This window comes from Salvelinus sp. IW2-2015, linkage group LG2 (assembly GCF_002910315.2).
Source record: "Salvelinus sp. IW2-2015 linkage group LG2, ASM291031v2, whole genome shotgun sequence".
Taxonomy (NCBI): Eukaryota; Metazoa; Chordata; class Actinopteri; order Salmoniformes; family Salmonidae; genus Salvelinus; species Salvelinus sp. IW2-2015.
Genome location: NC_036839.1, coordinates 12,664,275 through 12,679,906, shown reverse-complemented (window position 1 = coordinate 12,679,906; position 15,632 = coordinate 12,664,275). Strand labels below are relative to the sequence as shown.

Below are 15,632 nucleotides of genomic sequence, written 5' to 3'. Positions count from 1 at the left end.
CAAATCAACACCCTAGCTGATTTGGAAAGGCACACACCTGTCTATATAAGGTCCCAAAGATGACAGTGCATGTCAGAGCAAAAACCAAGCCATGAGGTCGAAGGAATTGTCCGTAGAGCTCTGAGACAGGATTGTGTCAAGGCACAGAAAAAAAWYATTCTGCAGCATTGAAGGTCCCCAAGAACACAGTGAGAAACAGGATTCTCTGGTCTGATGACYCCAATGTTGAACTCTTTGGCCTGATTGCGAAGCGTCACGACTGGAGGAAACCTGGCACCATCCCTATGGTGAAGCATGGTGGTGGCAGCATRATGCTGTGGGGATGTTTTTCAGCAGGAGGGACTGGGAGACTAGTCAGGATCGAGGCAAAGATGAATGGAGCAATGTACAGAGAGATCCTTGATGAAAACCTGCTCCAGAGCACTCAGGTCCTCAGACCGGGGSAAAGGTTCACCTTCCAACAGGACAATGAACCTAAGCACACAGCCAAGACAACGCAGGAGTGACTTCGGGACAAGTCTCTGAAAGTCCTTGAGTGGCCCAGCCAGAGCCCGGACTTGAACCRGATCAAATATTTCTGGAGATACCTGAAAATAGCTGTGCAGCAACGCTCCCCATCCAACCTGACAGATCTTGAGAGGATCTGCAGAGAAGAACGGGAGAAACTCCCCAAATACAGGTGTGCCCAGCTTGTAGTGTCATACCCAAGAAGACTCGAGGCTGTAATGACTGCCAAAGGTGCATCAACAAAGTACTGAGTAAAGGGTCATTTGTGACATTTCCGTAAAAAAAAAAGAAATTAGCAGACATTTCTGAAAACCTGTTTTTCTTTGTTATTATGGGGTATTGTGTGTAGATTGACGAGGGGAAAAAACYGTTTAATACATTTACGAATTAGGCTGTAACCTAACAAAATGTGGAAAAAGTCAAGGGGTCTGAATACTTTCTGAAGGCACTGTATATGTATCTATTGTAGGTCCTAGGATACAACAATGAATAATGTGGAACAAATAAATACCACCAAAGGATACCTTACAACTTACAATAATGAACATCTTGTGAAACAGCTGTGAAAACCAACCTGCCAATATTTAAGATTTTAATACATAAACYTTGATATTTTTTCGGTACAGTTGTGTCATGAATACATTTTCACAGATTGTTTGCACACATGGCAATCATAGACTAAAATACTGAATTCTGTTGTGTAGAATATAGAGGAGGTGGTTGCTGTGTGGGTCGGAGTTTCCGCCTGTCACTTCTTCTCAACAGGCAGCCAATCGCGGAATGGGGACTTGAAGAGGGAGAKTGCAAAGTCCAGGTACAGCTGCTCTCTTTGTTCTGAGTGTTTGCAGTGCTAGTGTTTTTAGGTAATCTGTGTATCTCACATATTATGTGCCCAGTATGATAGAGCAAGAAAACGTTTAATCAGACAATGACAACATGACAATAACCGTAGCTGTAGATTATGTAATGAAAAGTTGAAGGGTTGTTGTTAATGGAGGACATCAGGTAGATCCACATCTGGGTGTTGGGGAGAACATCTAGGTCGTGGAGAACAGGAGCAGATTTATAGGGAAAAGGGTAGGAGACAGAGATGTAAACAKGCAAACACACAGGTTACACTTTACTGTTAGAAAATATGATGGATTAGTGCAGTGTTATAAATGGGAGATATGTACTTTTAAACAATTTTGGAAGGTATAGCCTACCTCAAGCTGGTCCACCTCCGACTCAGAGCACAGAGAATCAGACCGTTCCGTACGCACTGGCTCTGGTGAGGCTTGGACAGTCGATGGTCCTAAAGTCATTTGGAGGTAAATTGAAGAGGTAKATTTTTATAAGCTCAGCATAACTACCATTTCTTGCTTTCTCAAATGTCAACCAATGRTTAACATACTTTGTCTATTGGGCTTCACTGAAGWATAGGCTGTCAGGGRTTTCAGTGGTCAACCTTCCAACTGCTCCTACTGGGGAAGATTGTTGGCTTCCACCAAGGTAACTCTAGGAAGACAAAAAATATCAGTGTTAGGGAATCTAAAACTAGCTTCAGGATATTTTGTGTGCAAATGCAAATAGTTATTATCTGAGATGTTTAATATTCACTTTAACAGATGGTGACCCCAGCTAGGAGCAAAYGAGCAGCGAGGTTTCCCAGGTCTTCCCAGGCTTCCTTTTGTCCTTCTTACATTGTTGCCTGGATGTCATAYCACTTGGTCCCCTTCTTGATTCTGCTCCYGTAGCTCTCCTTCTGTTTCTCCTGTGCCTTGTCGATATTCAGTTTCACCTTGATTGATAACAGGAATACATGCAATTATAGTTCATTTTACAAATACATTTCTTACATATCTCTTGGAGGGACAGAAAATTAATTAACACCGGATAATAATTTCTTCCTGGTCAAAAACCACCACATCCTTCTCAGTCCGTGCCTGAAGGTGGTCCTCGAAGGCGTTCTGATCTGGTTTGTCAACTTCCACCACATCAGATGGGGTTTCAGTGATCTGAAAGTACGTTATACAAAAATAGCAATAGACAAACAACAACACTAAGTCAATCACAAATTTGAAAGACTACAGTAAATGTAATAATTATATCTACAATTGCATTGTTTACCTTAGTCAACAGCTGCGATTCCTTCCGTACTCGGTGGAGGCCTGGAGGCTGCTGTTGTGTGCAAAGAGAATTACCTTCAGGTTGTTCTCCCACCGTTCCTGGTACCCGTCAAGGGACTTGCCCTTGAGGGTCTTGAGGGTCTGGTTGGGCCATTCACCAAACCTGGAGGAGGGGGCTAGGAAAGCGATATCTATTGACACTGTAAGATATTGAAATATGTCTGATTATGTACCATGGAAAAACAAAAACAAATTGTAAAAAATAAATAAAACAAACCCTTAGTGATAGAATATAACCTATAACATCCGTACCKTGTTCAAGCGCTCATGACCTCGGTCACTCAAGATGACCTCAGGAGAACCGTGGGTGTTGAAGATGTCCATCATCGCCTTGGAGATGGCCTCGCCAGTCTTGTCCTTGATGGGTATCATACAAAAAAAAACATTTTTGGTTCCAAYCACCCTTTTTGATGGGTTACAGAAGGGAATTTAAGGTTAAACACGTTCTCTTCTTTTACTGAATGGGTACCACCCACTTGGTAAAGTGATCGGTCTCCGTCAGACACCAGCTGTTGACATTCCTTGATTTTGTGAAGTGTCTGATGAGGTCCACCCCTAACATTTAAAGTGTTCGAGAGAAGATTACTTTATTCTTACATGTATCGGTGTCATCCAGTATGCAGATTTTCATATTTGTAAGGATACTGACACACACACACACACACACACACACTCTATAATATTGAACTCTACTGTGGTCAAATAAAGCAACCATTACAAAACAGCTTATCAGGGCAAAATTTGAATTGGGACAATTACCGATCAAGTGCCATGGTGAAGCAACTTTGATGGGCTTCAGCTCCGGGGCCACAGTCTTCACCCCCTCAAACTTCTAGCAGGTTAGACAGGGTACTGACCTTTAAGCAAAAAGTGACAAATTGAGACATTGCGTGCTCTCTGATATGACATTCATTGAAATCATAATAATTTCATATATGACAGAATGAGATTGATAAACAAAAGCTTATTTCACTTGCCCAYCTGTCCACCTCCTTGACAATTCCTCATGAGAAGAAGTGTAGGTTGATTTTAGCAATCATGGGCTTCACTCCGAAGTGGCCAGCATGCATCTCGGTCAGCACGGCCTCCTTCTCCTCCTTAGTAAAAATCCCCATCCTGTGTGGCTGGCCATCCTTCCCCCGTAGGTACGTGTGATTGCCTAACAAGTTGGAATAGACGAGTTGTTGAAATACCCAAGTCTAAGTACATTTGCACTGCTATGGCACTTTTTGGTAAAGGGACACTATTTGTAATGACAGTCCCTAAATGAGATTTGGATGGGGGGGCCCCCTACCTCGTGGAAAATACACGAATTACCTGCCTTTCTACACATTTTGCCATGATTTATGACATGTTAATGATTTTGAATGAGAGTGACTAACAACATCAATGGGGGCTCCCTGGAGGTAAGGGCACCTGGGCACGTGCCCTGCATGCCCGGTTGGTATTCGGCCGTTATTAATACAAGTTTAGATAGCTGGCTAGACTAACTTAACAGTATAACAATTGTTAGCTGACATGGCTAATTGAGTGACTGTCAGTGACTGACATAACAAGAGAAAAACGGTTGATGCACAACAACATTTCTAAATTGCACCTTGAGTATCTTACTATTCTAACTCACAACAGTAAATTGAGACCCCGACTGAGTTCCAAAAAATGATTATGCTCAGGTAAAACAATTCGGCAAATCTATATTTCCAAGTCATATTCTTGAAGATCAAGGGGTATTGCTTTAATTGGAATGACTAGAAATCTGACAGACCTTGGTTTTTAACGTAACGATATAGCCTAATCGTATTATTATCTGTAGTACAAGCAATGGGTTATAAGAAGCCTACATAATCAACCCATAAAGTAAAATGCAACATCCATTACAGGCGAGCTATGTAAACTCTGATATTGGTTTATCCTGCAATAGATGTCGTTCAATTGGTCATATTAATTTTGCCTTCTTCTAATGCCTCTTAAAGGGAAAGCAATCTAAAAGTAACGGAAAGTAATCAGATTACGTTACTGAGTTTGGGCATTAAAAAAATTATGTTACTGATTACAATTTTGGAAGGGTAACTAATAACTGTAACAGATTACAACCTACCCAACCCTGCTTACTATCTCATAACTGGTAATCAGATGTATTTATTTTTGCTTGCAGAAATGAGCTTCCARACTGATGTAACTCGATTGGATAGAACTAAGGTTGGTTTTATATTACGACTCCTTGTATTTTATAAAATAGCGTATGGCTATTCAGGGATTTTTTGTTCTTGAATGTAGGTCTCAAGGATTAGAATTTGTTGAACACTATTACATAGGCTATAATATTTTCCTAACATGCATGTTTTTCAAATCAGATTACTGAAAATGTATACATTTCAAATTCAAATATCCTAGATGACCGCCTGCCCAGGTGGCTGGTGTGGGAATATGCGCAGAGGAAATGATGTGGTAATGGTCCTCTTATTACAGTGAGTTGCAGGCTACTTCCTCCTAGGATTTGCCGTAGCCTAGCTCTGCTACATGAAATATCCGCCTAGGGGTTATTACCGTTCGTGTATCGAGTGAAGAACACCAAAGCTTATGGAACGCTGGCGAAGTTACTGACCGCAATTTTGCATCACTTTGGATTATGAGCATTCGTTGTATTGTAACATAGTATCGAAGCCGAAGTAGGGCAATGTCGGCTGAAACCGGAGTCTTGCATTTAAGAAACCAAACAAATGGGCTATTGTCGGTGAATTTTCGGGATATAGCAGAATAGCCTGACTTGTGCAGTAAGCACATTGTAGGTTACGTCTGTGCGTCCTCAAATCACTTCGTAAGTTTTACACGCYAGGTAAGTTGTTTTGGTTTGTTTTTATAATTATATATTTTATTAGGAATGTGTGGCTAACGTTACCTGTAGGCTAGAGTCCTATGCGTAGCCTATACTTTGGACTTGCGGGGACCCTAAATAGTACAAATGTAGCCTTGTATGTAGCCCACTATCACAGTAGTTTTCTCGCTAAATAAGGCAGTGAGTGGCACATTCCGTCTCTCACAAGCTTTACGTCAACCAGATAAGGTTAATTTATCTATTTGAAATATTAGCCCTATATATAAACTATTATTTAGGTAACTTTTTTCAATCTGGAGAAACAAGAAACAATACATAAAAAGACTGTTGTGGAGGAAAACATTGGTGTTATTATTTACAGAAGCCTAGACAGGATCAACGTTGCCACAATAACCAACGCAAACTCAAGTATGGCAAGATATAACGTTAGGCTAGATTTGGGTATTTTTTTGGCGGCGATTTTTGATGCTCAGGGGTTAGTCACTCGTAGGCTCAATTGCGTCAAATTTTCTTTCACTTTGTTAGTGTGCCTTTTGTCATGCAGACTTTGTTGGGAGCATCACTCTTGATCGTGTGCCTCCTTCAAGCCCACGCTGGGCAATAAGAACCACAATGGTCCTGTAGCCAGAGTGGGGGGAGAACTATAAATATTTAACGAGATTGGGGCACACATTGAATACTACCTGATAGTTCACAGTTAACTTTGTGTGCACAGACAGCACACTAACTAATTACTTTTTGCATCACTTGGGCTACATTACATCATATGAACACTTTATATAGCATGTACTTATTAAATATTTGTTCATTACGTTTTGCACTAGTATGTTTTCGGGTTTGTCTTATCACAGAAGTGAGGTGCAGAAAAAATGTGATCAAATTATCACGTGGCAAAGAAAGCAGACTGGTGCATCTGAATGTGGTGCATATTCAATTTGAAAGGTATAAGGATTTTTGTTCAATCATCATACAACACTTACAGGTCATTGGTATCATCATTGAAAAGAGCAGGACCTCTAAATTAACTTCTCAAACAGGTTATACACACACACAGTCAGTTATTGGCTGTGAATGTCAATCTTAATATTATCAGCTGTCCCGTACTCCCTTCTAATTGATGAAACAAATAATGTCCTTCCATCCCATGGGCATTGGTGTCTCCAGTGTGTCATAAAGTCTCCAAGGTTAGCTGCCATGCTCAAATGAGTCAAGAGGTCATGATGATGATGATGATGTGTAAATTCTCTGCTATCTGAGTAACTGGGTTACAGTTGCGACAACTATGTGAGATCATCGTAATGTGTCGAGGCAGGTATGCCTCGCAGCTCGCCCAGAACCTTGAAAATAGTCTCTTTTTGAAGCTGATGATTGACTGCCCTGCTGTTGACGTTGTCACACATGTGCACGATGTGTGTATTGGCAGGTGAATTTGGTCATGGAATAGACTTCTAGACAGATTGGAATACACAAATGAGTGTTGGTCACTGGTCATTTCTTTGGTTGGAATCTGTAGCTCTGACCTGTCTATGAAACAATGCTAGAAATGGTGCCTATAACTGATACATTTCTTTTGAGGAAAGTTGTTAATAATAGTTTGTACCTACTACTGGAGCTGTGTGAGTGGTTGGTGAACTGGAGTGTCTCCCTAGGTGAGTTGATTCCTGCAGTCTGCTGATGGCGGTCAGATAGCGCGACGTCAGTCTGGACGGAGACAGGGCTCCCACTCTATTCAGCTGAGGTGAAAGGTCCGTCTGACTTGTTCGTGCCTGCTCACCCATAACGTCCTAATAAGCTCTCTTTCTCCAGTGTCCCTCCTGACAATGTAATCATTGTGCTTTGGGCCAATGACACTAGTGGATGTTGTGGAAATCTATTGTAGACTCCTCAGCGCTTTAGTGCTCCTTTCTTCCGTAAAGTTAATTTCAAGTAGCGGTCAAAGCAATGGTATCTTGCGTATGTGATTCTGGATATTACCATTTTCCCTTTATTGTCGCTCCTTAATGTTTTTTTCAAAACTTTATTTGACTTATGGAGTATATTCTGCGAATCTCTAGAGGCTGTTTGATTCATGCACCCTTTACCTACTGGGGTGTTATAATGGCGTACAGCAACCAGAAATGCTCTATTCTGATGTTTATGTTCAAGTCAATTTCAACGCCAAGTGTTCATGTTGGGTTAGTGGGTTCAACATAGTTTCTGATTCATCATACTGTAATGCCAATTGTTTCGAACAGGCTGTTTCTAATTCTCTCCCATAGACATTATCAAAGTAATTATTCCCACATTACAATGATATCCACTTCCATTGGAGCAGATATGCTGGCCTTTCCTCAGCAGATCCGTTCTGCAGCTGTTCTTTCAGAGCACCACAAAGTGTATAATTTGCCCACTGAGGCCTGAACATTTCAGAAAGCAGAGGCGCGCGAGAGAGAAAGAAAGAAAGAGCGTGATGGAAAGAATAGTCCTCCGACAGCAATCATTTCTCTGTGCACAGTAATTTGGCTGTCAGAAACAGCTGGCAGTATGGACTGAGACAATAGCAGAGCAGAGGGAGAAGGGAAGAGCTTGCCTTGCTCCAAGACAGAGCGAGGGATCCCTGGCTGGCCTGCTGGAGGATCAGGTTACACACACGCTGTCATTAGCAGCAGACTGTGCCATGCACAGAGATGCAGGGCTTCAAGTCTGAGCAGGAATCTGGGGCTGGCTCAGGCGTGGTGGTGTAAGTGCCTCCGTCTCAAACCAGCCTGGGAGTGAGAGAGAAGAGGTTGTGTGAGAGAGCGGAGGGAAGGAGGAAGAGAGAGGGAGGCGGGACTTGGCGGAGACTCCAACGACAGACGAGCGATCTCCTACAGTCCCGCTGTGACGCCGGCGCGTTTTGGATTCTAACCCATTTTAAACATTGTGCGTTTGAGCTACAGACTGCTGGGTTGTTGCATTGGATTCGTCTATTTCTTCTGCATCCACTAATACCAACCATTAGTTAACGGGGGCTGAGCTAGAGCTGTGTTTTGCTCTACGACGCTTACAAGCTACAAGAGAGTCGTCGGAAGGTAAGAAGTTCTACATAGAAGATCATATGAAATCCCAGGACATAGTGCATTAGACTACTGTAATGAGCTCACATAGTTGCTGTCAAACTCCACACAGTTGTCATTGACTACTTGGATATTCATTTCTCACTGAGCAAACAATTTCTGTACTTACAGCATTCTTATAAATTCATTTTTTTCAATCAGGTTTTTGCTTGGTGGACCTTTTTTGTTGTTGACATTTGTCAATAAAACTCATGAATTCAACTGTTTTTATTTCAAATAGTTTTGTTTTCCTCGTAGCCCTGGTTGTCCTGAAAAGAAAATGGTAAAACAGTCAATTGTGAGGCTAAATATGAGGGCAGAGAAAGCCGATGAATGAAAGTAGTGACTTTGAGCTTTTTCACTGTGGGATTTCCTGAGACTGATAAGGTTTTAAGGACCCATCAGCTGTGAGGTTGGCACTCTTGACCTTATGTGGCGCGCGCTGACATGCGAGTAAGTTGTACTTTTAGTTTTCTGTTTGGATTAGCGTTGGACCTGGCAGTTGTGGCTGCGGAGGAACACAGCATGTGTGTGGCATTGCTTGTTCCCCCCCCATTTCCCACTGCTTTTTAAGACGGTGTTATTTTTAGTCAAAATCCTTGAGCCTTTAATAATCATAAGCCCTGTGCAGCCAAAACATATCAGGATGAGTGCAGCATAGTCGTCTGGGGCCTAGCTGGCTCTGCAGCCTCGGCTTGATGCTAGACAGGAAGTCAGACAGCGGCTGTGCCCCAGACAGACTTTGGTCCTACGTGTGTGTGTGTCTGCTTCCAGGATCTCCTTTGGTGGCTCTCCAGTGGGTTATTGATTTCTAGTTCTATTCTCTCTGCAAATGTGAGTGAAAGGCAAACAGAGAGGAGACTGGAGTCTGCTGTCTACGCAGACTAAAGCAGACATAGATACGCAGTGTTCCTGTCCTCTCTCTCTCCCACTACCCCGAGACTGCACTGGAGACCATCTGCAATACACATTTTATGAGCGCTTCACTCGCTTCAGAGCTCTTATCGCTCAGCTGTTAGGGGGAAAGTTATGGCTCTGTTTGGTTCTTCTGCCTTTCCCCATTCCTGGGCTTTGAAGTGGATGTAGTTTACTAATAGAATTAAACAATGATCAATTCCCTCATTTAGCAGTGACCTCTGTTTGATCGATCCCTTGATTTGTGTGATTGTACATTCATTTAGTTTATTGAATTATTCCCTCATTTAGACAATTTAAGGATTCCCTTATTTAACTCAAGTCTGTTTGGAAAGTTAAAATTAGCAGTATTAGAGATGTGGGGCATGTACGGTTTTGTGTGATGTAATAAGCTGATGGTTGAAGAGATACAAAGATGCCATTTTTGGCATGACGTGTAAATCCTCAAACTATTTAGAATTGATCTGTTAGGATTTATTTATCTGCCAACAGATACCCATAGACTTAGCCATTGCGCTAATGCTAGTTAGCATTGGCTCGCGAAACTACCTTGAACTTACTTTCATACTGGACACAGACATAAAAATGGTATCCATGAGTTTCTTTTGACTCTGGGGAAGTAGATGAAGGACCTCATTGCAAAAATCCCAAAGTATCCCTTTAAGACTAACATTGGTTAAACTCTCGCTAACATCAAACATATGTGCGTCTGTGGTGTGTTGCAGTTCTTGGACTTCCTTTCCAATTTTGTGATGCTGTTATTTGTTCTCTCTCCATGGCTTTGTAAGGAAGCTAGCTAACACCTGAGGATTGAGGCAGAACAGGAGATTTCTACACATTTAGAAATAGCCCAAAATCTGTCGCCTATTACCTCTCTTCTCAATGACATTATGTGAAACTTTTGTGTGCTCCTATGCTTCAAGATCAATGAGAGCAGATAAACTATAATGTCTTGTCACCTATCCTCTGTAATTGAAAGAACAATTGAATGGGAGTTGGTCCCACTCCTATGAAGAATTCTCACTCAGGAATATAAAACAACCCCAGGTCATAAAGCTTCCATTGACAGGAGGGTGTGACTGATGGTCCAGCTGCAGTAGTGCTGTGTGGGACTCAGTCAGTGTGGGAAGACTCAATCTGACAGGTAGACACGCAGGACTGGAGTGGGGGTGATGTGTGTGGCTGGGGGGGCTGATCTTGTTAAGCCCACTCTCAATGGCAAAGCTCACTTTCTGCCACAGGACATCAAATCAATAGAAACGTATTGAAATTCTGTGCTTGGTGAGGTCGCCTATGATTCTTCTCATTGCTACCATACATTGCGGGCTTCGAAGGTGAAACTACAGTATCTTTGGTCACATTGGACTCCCGGACAACTATCCAATCAGGTCTGACGGTGGAGAAGAGGTGGAACAAGGGTCTGTGTGATACAAATCAAGGTGCTCTTGGAGAGCTGTGTCACTCCAGCACACTGAACTTTATCAGTGGGTCATTCAGAGGGAGAGAGTGTTTGTGCATTCCACTTTCTGCAAACATTGCTAAAGGTCATAAAGACAGTGTTTGAATTGGCTCTGTCGAGTGTTGTGATGGTGGTCCATACAGAGAACTTCGCAGTGCCATGGTGACTGCTGCCGGTAGCAGTAAACTCTGTCCATCAATATGCTGACTTCTCGTCTTGAATGTCTTCACCGTGGTGCTTGAATAATTGCCCTTGATTCATCTCTGTAGCACAAAGCACCTTTTTAAATGTTTTATTTGTTCAGGAATTCACTTGATGCTTGGGGTTTTAGTACATTTTTAGAGCTTCTGTGATTGTGCAATCGTACATTTTCCTTTTCTTGCTTTCAAGTCTCACCTGTACAAAGTGTCAGCGGTTGAGGCTGAAGGCGTTCTGTTTCGTTCAGATCCTTTTGCTGTATTCAATGGGATCAAACCCGCAGCCATCTCCTCAATCCAATGTAATTTCAAAGTAAACAAGGTTGTTTTGACCATGTTATTAGTCCCTGCCAACATCTTTCATTCTACTCCGTGAGGAATGGATCATCTGAGACTAAGGAGAAACAAAATGGCCGTTCAAGTCTGACCATTTTCAGGAGGGTCTCTCTGGTCGTTGTCGAAGCCAGAGTGATGGTAAAAAAAAGTACTGCTGAAAGAGAAGACATCTTTTGTCTCAGATTACAAGGGATACACACAGTGGCATGTGTATTATATCAGAAATGACCCTTTACTGCACTGAACCAAACCTGCTGCGCTCACCTCTTACCAGGAAAGGAGTGTCAGTACTGTGAGTTTACAAGAAAAGTCCCATTTGCATTTGATTACATTCCTTACATTGTGAGAGAGTCTGCTGTTGAGTGGAGCCCTGGAGAGAGAAAGGAGAGAGAGAGAGCCCAGGCAGGGTCAGAATGGGCAACTGTAGGGTCCTGGGGGCCATGGAGGGCTGCCTGTGGGCTTTTCACTTTCTCTTTAATCTCCCATTTGATGAGGCCCCTAGCAAGGGTGGAGGAGGATTTCCATCGCTTAATGAATGTTTTCTTCCAATGAACAGATTTAGTGTGATTATGGCAACCCCCAGTTGTTAGCTGTCTTGCGTGCCGTAATTAATTAACATAGCAGAGTTGTTTGCGGCCCTGGAATTCCTTCGACTGTTTAGCTTTTACAGAGCTCTCTGTCTCTCTCTCTGTCTCCTTCTGTGGATTGTTCATTTTCTTTTGTTTGCATTTTTATTGTTGTAGGATGACACATTCTTGAAGTGTAATATCTCTAAATGGAATTGCAAATGCTGCATGAATATGCAAGCCAAAACCCCCCCACACAAAACTGATGATTAATCATTGGATGAGTTAAACAGCAGTGCCTGGGTAAGACAGAAGTTGTCCTTGCTCTTGATTTTAAGCACTACACTTAAACTTAAAGTGCAGCATTTCACGGCTGTTCAATTGGAAGCAAGGCCATTTTCTTTTGTCTTCCCATGCTCCTAGTACACTGTAATAAAAAAACATGAACGTCTAATTTGTTGGTTGAAATTGGCACATTTTCAATTTGAATTGTTTGTTTTTTATATGACATGTCAAAACCAGTCGTGGGCTGCAATCTGTTGTGCAGTTATGAGTATGTGTTCCAGTTCCTGTTCCACATATAACCTATAGTACCATTTCTATTTATCGTACGCTGCACCTATCTTTAACTCAGACTATTCTGAGTTCTCTCTCTGGAGTTTCCAGACAGGTCTTGTAAACAACCGAATAAACACTGCAAATGTATGTCTGCGTTACTTTGTTCGCTCTGATGCACTTGGCTGTGAGCAGAGATTGGTGGAGTGTTTGATTCGATATGCTGTGTTAGTCTGCTGTGTAAATGCAAGGTGAGCTCGCAGGGGACTAGTTTGCCCCCAGCGCTGTCTGTGTCACACCCATATCTACCTCGGAGCGGGCCATCTGCGTGTTCCTGGTGTCACGCTCCTCTGAGTGGAATGGGTACATGTGAGGGGAGGCATGGGCCCCGGAGCAGGCCAAGACTGGGTCAGCTGTGCCTTGCTCTGCCCAGCTCTCCCTGTGGCTCCTCTGGCACTGGGGCTATTTGTGCCATGGTAACTATGCCAGCGCCAGCTCAGACACAGATTCCACCTCCTGTCTCCCAGCTCGGCAGCCTGATGACTCAGCAGCTCCTGCAGGGCACCCAGGCCCAAGCAACACACACACACACACACACACACACACACACACACACACTCTCTCAATCACTCACTCACTCAATATACTGTTATACAATGCATCGCACCAATCGTTACCTGAGCATATCGCAACCGACCAAACAAAGATGATGGAATCATGATGGTTGGGTAAAAGAGGATGAATCCAAATATCTGGTGTATGCATGTGACTCAACAGTCAACAGTGAAATGTTCATCTTGATGCAAATGTAGGGTTTTGAAAAGGAGCAGGGACTTTGAATCGTTTGAGAGAGAAGGACGACTGCATGAAACTTGATTATTTTTCGAGCTGCTCCGACCACAATTTGGCCACATTTTTGTTTGGTCCCACTTGGTCCTCAAAGACAACATCTCAGCAAAGCCTTTCCACTGCCAACACCCACCCCTTCCAATCCCCTGCTTATGTACTTTATAGGGCGCTCTGTTTTTGATCTCCCCTCTTGTGTTTTTTATCCTCCCCTTGGTCGACTATTACAGTGATACTAGATTCTAGCCCAAGATGCATAAAATGGCAGCCAACGAGACGCCTGGCTCTGCCTGAGACAGAGAGAGAGGGGGGGGGGGGGGGGGGGGTTGTTAGGGGGTTTGGAGCAGCACACCCCTCTCAGGATGTCTGCTCTGTTAACTCATTGCAGCTAAGAGACTGCCAGAGATTTCAATATGCAGGGACAGAGGGAGGCACACCACTCCAAAAATTTACTGGTCTTTCTGTTTTGCTCAATGTGTTCTGCAGATGTTGCTGGCCTTGTTTGTCTCCAACTTTGAGGTCTAATATCAGGAGGAGCACATCTTCATCCCTTAGCAAAACTACTGCATCAGATCTGTCTGACTCTGCCTTGCAGAACCCAACTTGTTATTCATCACCGGCATTAGTGCAAGCTGGCCTCTCAAGGTGGCGGTAGGGTTTTGCCTTTGATACGGTTCAAAAGCTAGGCAATCCTCTCTCAAATTGGGTTGCGTTCTTGTCTTTGTGCGGAGGCAGACTGCAGACAGTGACATTTTTTGTAAAAGATAACAAATGAAACACCCCATTTTTAGGTAAAGGCTAGTGGCAGATTAAGTGGAAGTGGCTGAGATACATTGGGCAGATAATTGAGGTGATGTATTAAGTGCCTGAAGGGACACATCCTGTATCAGGGTGTTGGGGAGATCTGTGTCATTTTATGCCATCCCTATCTGCTTCTGCACCCGTGGTGTTTGTTGCAAAAATCTGGCAGTTACCCAAAATCAGAAGGGAACACCATAGTGCCCACGAAGCTCATCACTAAGCTAAGGACTCTGGGACTAAACACCTCCCTCTGCAACTGGATCCTGGACTTCCTGACGTGCCGCTCCAGGTGGTAAGAGTAGGCAACAACACGTCTGCCACGCTGATCCTTAACACTGGTGCCCATCAGGGGTGTGTACTTAGTCCCCTCCTGTATTCCCTGTTCACCGACGACTGCGTGGCCAAACACGACTCCAACACCATCATTAAGTTTGCTGACGACACAACAGTGGTAGGCCTGATCACCGACAACGATGAGACAGCCTATAGGGAGAAGGTCAGAAAACTGGCAGTGTGGTGCCAGGACAACAACCTCTTCCTCAATGTGAGCAAGACTAAGGAGCTGATCGTGGACCACAGGAAAAGGCGGGCCGAACAGGCCCCCATTAACATCGACGGGCTGTAGTTGAGCGGGTTGAGAGTTTCAAGTTCCTTGGTGTCCACATCACCAACGAACTATCATGGTCCAAACTAGAGGTTGACCGATTAATCGGAATGGCCGATTTAATTAGGGCCGATTTCAAGTTTTCATAACAATCAGACACCAAAAAAAAAAAACGAAAAAAAACAACCTTTATTTAACTTGGCAGGTCAGTTAAGAACACATTCTTATTTTCAATGACGGCCTAGGAACGGTGGGTTAACTGCTTTGTTCAGGGGCAGAACGACAGATTTTTACTTTGTCAGCTCGGGGATTCAATCTTGCAACCTTACGGTTAACTAGTCCAACGTTCTAATCACCTGCCTTACATTGCACTCCACGAGGAGCTGTCATTGCACTCCACGAGGAGCTGTCATTGCTCCAACGTGTACCTAACCATAAACATCAACGCCTTTCTTAAAATCAATACACAAGTATATTTTTAAACCTGCATATTTAGTTAATATTGCCTGCTAACATGAATTTATTTTAACTAGGGTAATTGTGTCACTTCTCTTGCAACAGAGTCAGGGTATATATAGTTTGGGCCGCCTGGCCCATTGCAAACTGTGTGAAGACTATTTCTTCCTAACAAAGACAGCCAACTTCGTCAAACGGGGGATGATTTAACAAAAGCGCATTTGCGAAAAAAGCACAATCGTTGCACGGCTGTACCTAACCATAAACATCAATGCTTCTCTTCAAATCAATACACAGAAGTATATATTTTTA

At 43.1% G+C, this 15,632-nt stretch overlaps 1 protein-coding gene and 2 long non-coding RNA genes across 4 annotated transcripts in view; 1 reads left to right on the top strand and 2 right to left on the bottom strand.

Moving 5' to 3' along the window:
- Positions 1 to 1,199: 1,199 nt before the first annotated feature.
- On the bottom strand, positions 1,200 to 2,589 carry LOC111972149 (uncharacterized). Its single transcript, XR_002878386.2, has 4 exons — positions 2,190 to 2,589; positions 1,901 to 2,004; positions 1,713 to 1,801; positions 1,200 to 1,544 (listed from the first exon to the last, which is right to left on the bottom strand). It is a non-coding gene; the product is annotated as an uncharacterized lncRNA (long non-coding RNA).
- Positions 2,590 to 2,692: 103 nt separating this feature from the next.
- Positions 2,693 to 3,521, bottom strand: LOC111972147 (uncharacterized). The gene is made up of 3 exons (XR_002878385.1): positions 3,435 to 3,521; positions 3,152 to 3,230; positions 2,693 to 3,032 (listed from the first exon to the last, which is right to left on the bottom strand). It is a non-coding gene; the product is annotated as an uncharacterized lncRNA (long non-coding RNA).
- A 1,735-nt stretch (positions 3,522 to 5,256) lies between these two features.
- Positions 5,257 to 15,632, top strand: part of LOC111974512 (activin receptor type-1-like) — a 38,519-nt gene continuing 28,143 nt past the window's right edge. The window contains exon 1 of one of the 2 annotated variants that reach the window (XM_024002254.2): positions 5,257 to 5,511. The gene's annotated coding sequence lies outside the window, so the exon portion shown is untranslated. Of the gene's footprint in view, positions 5,512 to 8,498; positions 8,562 to 15,632 lie in introns of those variants that run through there. The other variant, XM_024002263.2, reaches the window with a different exon arrangement.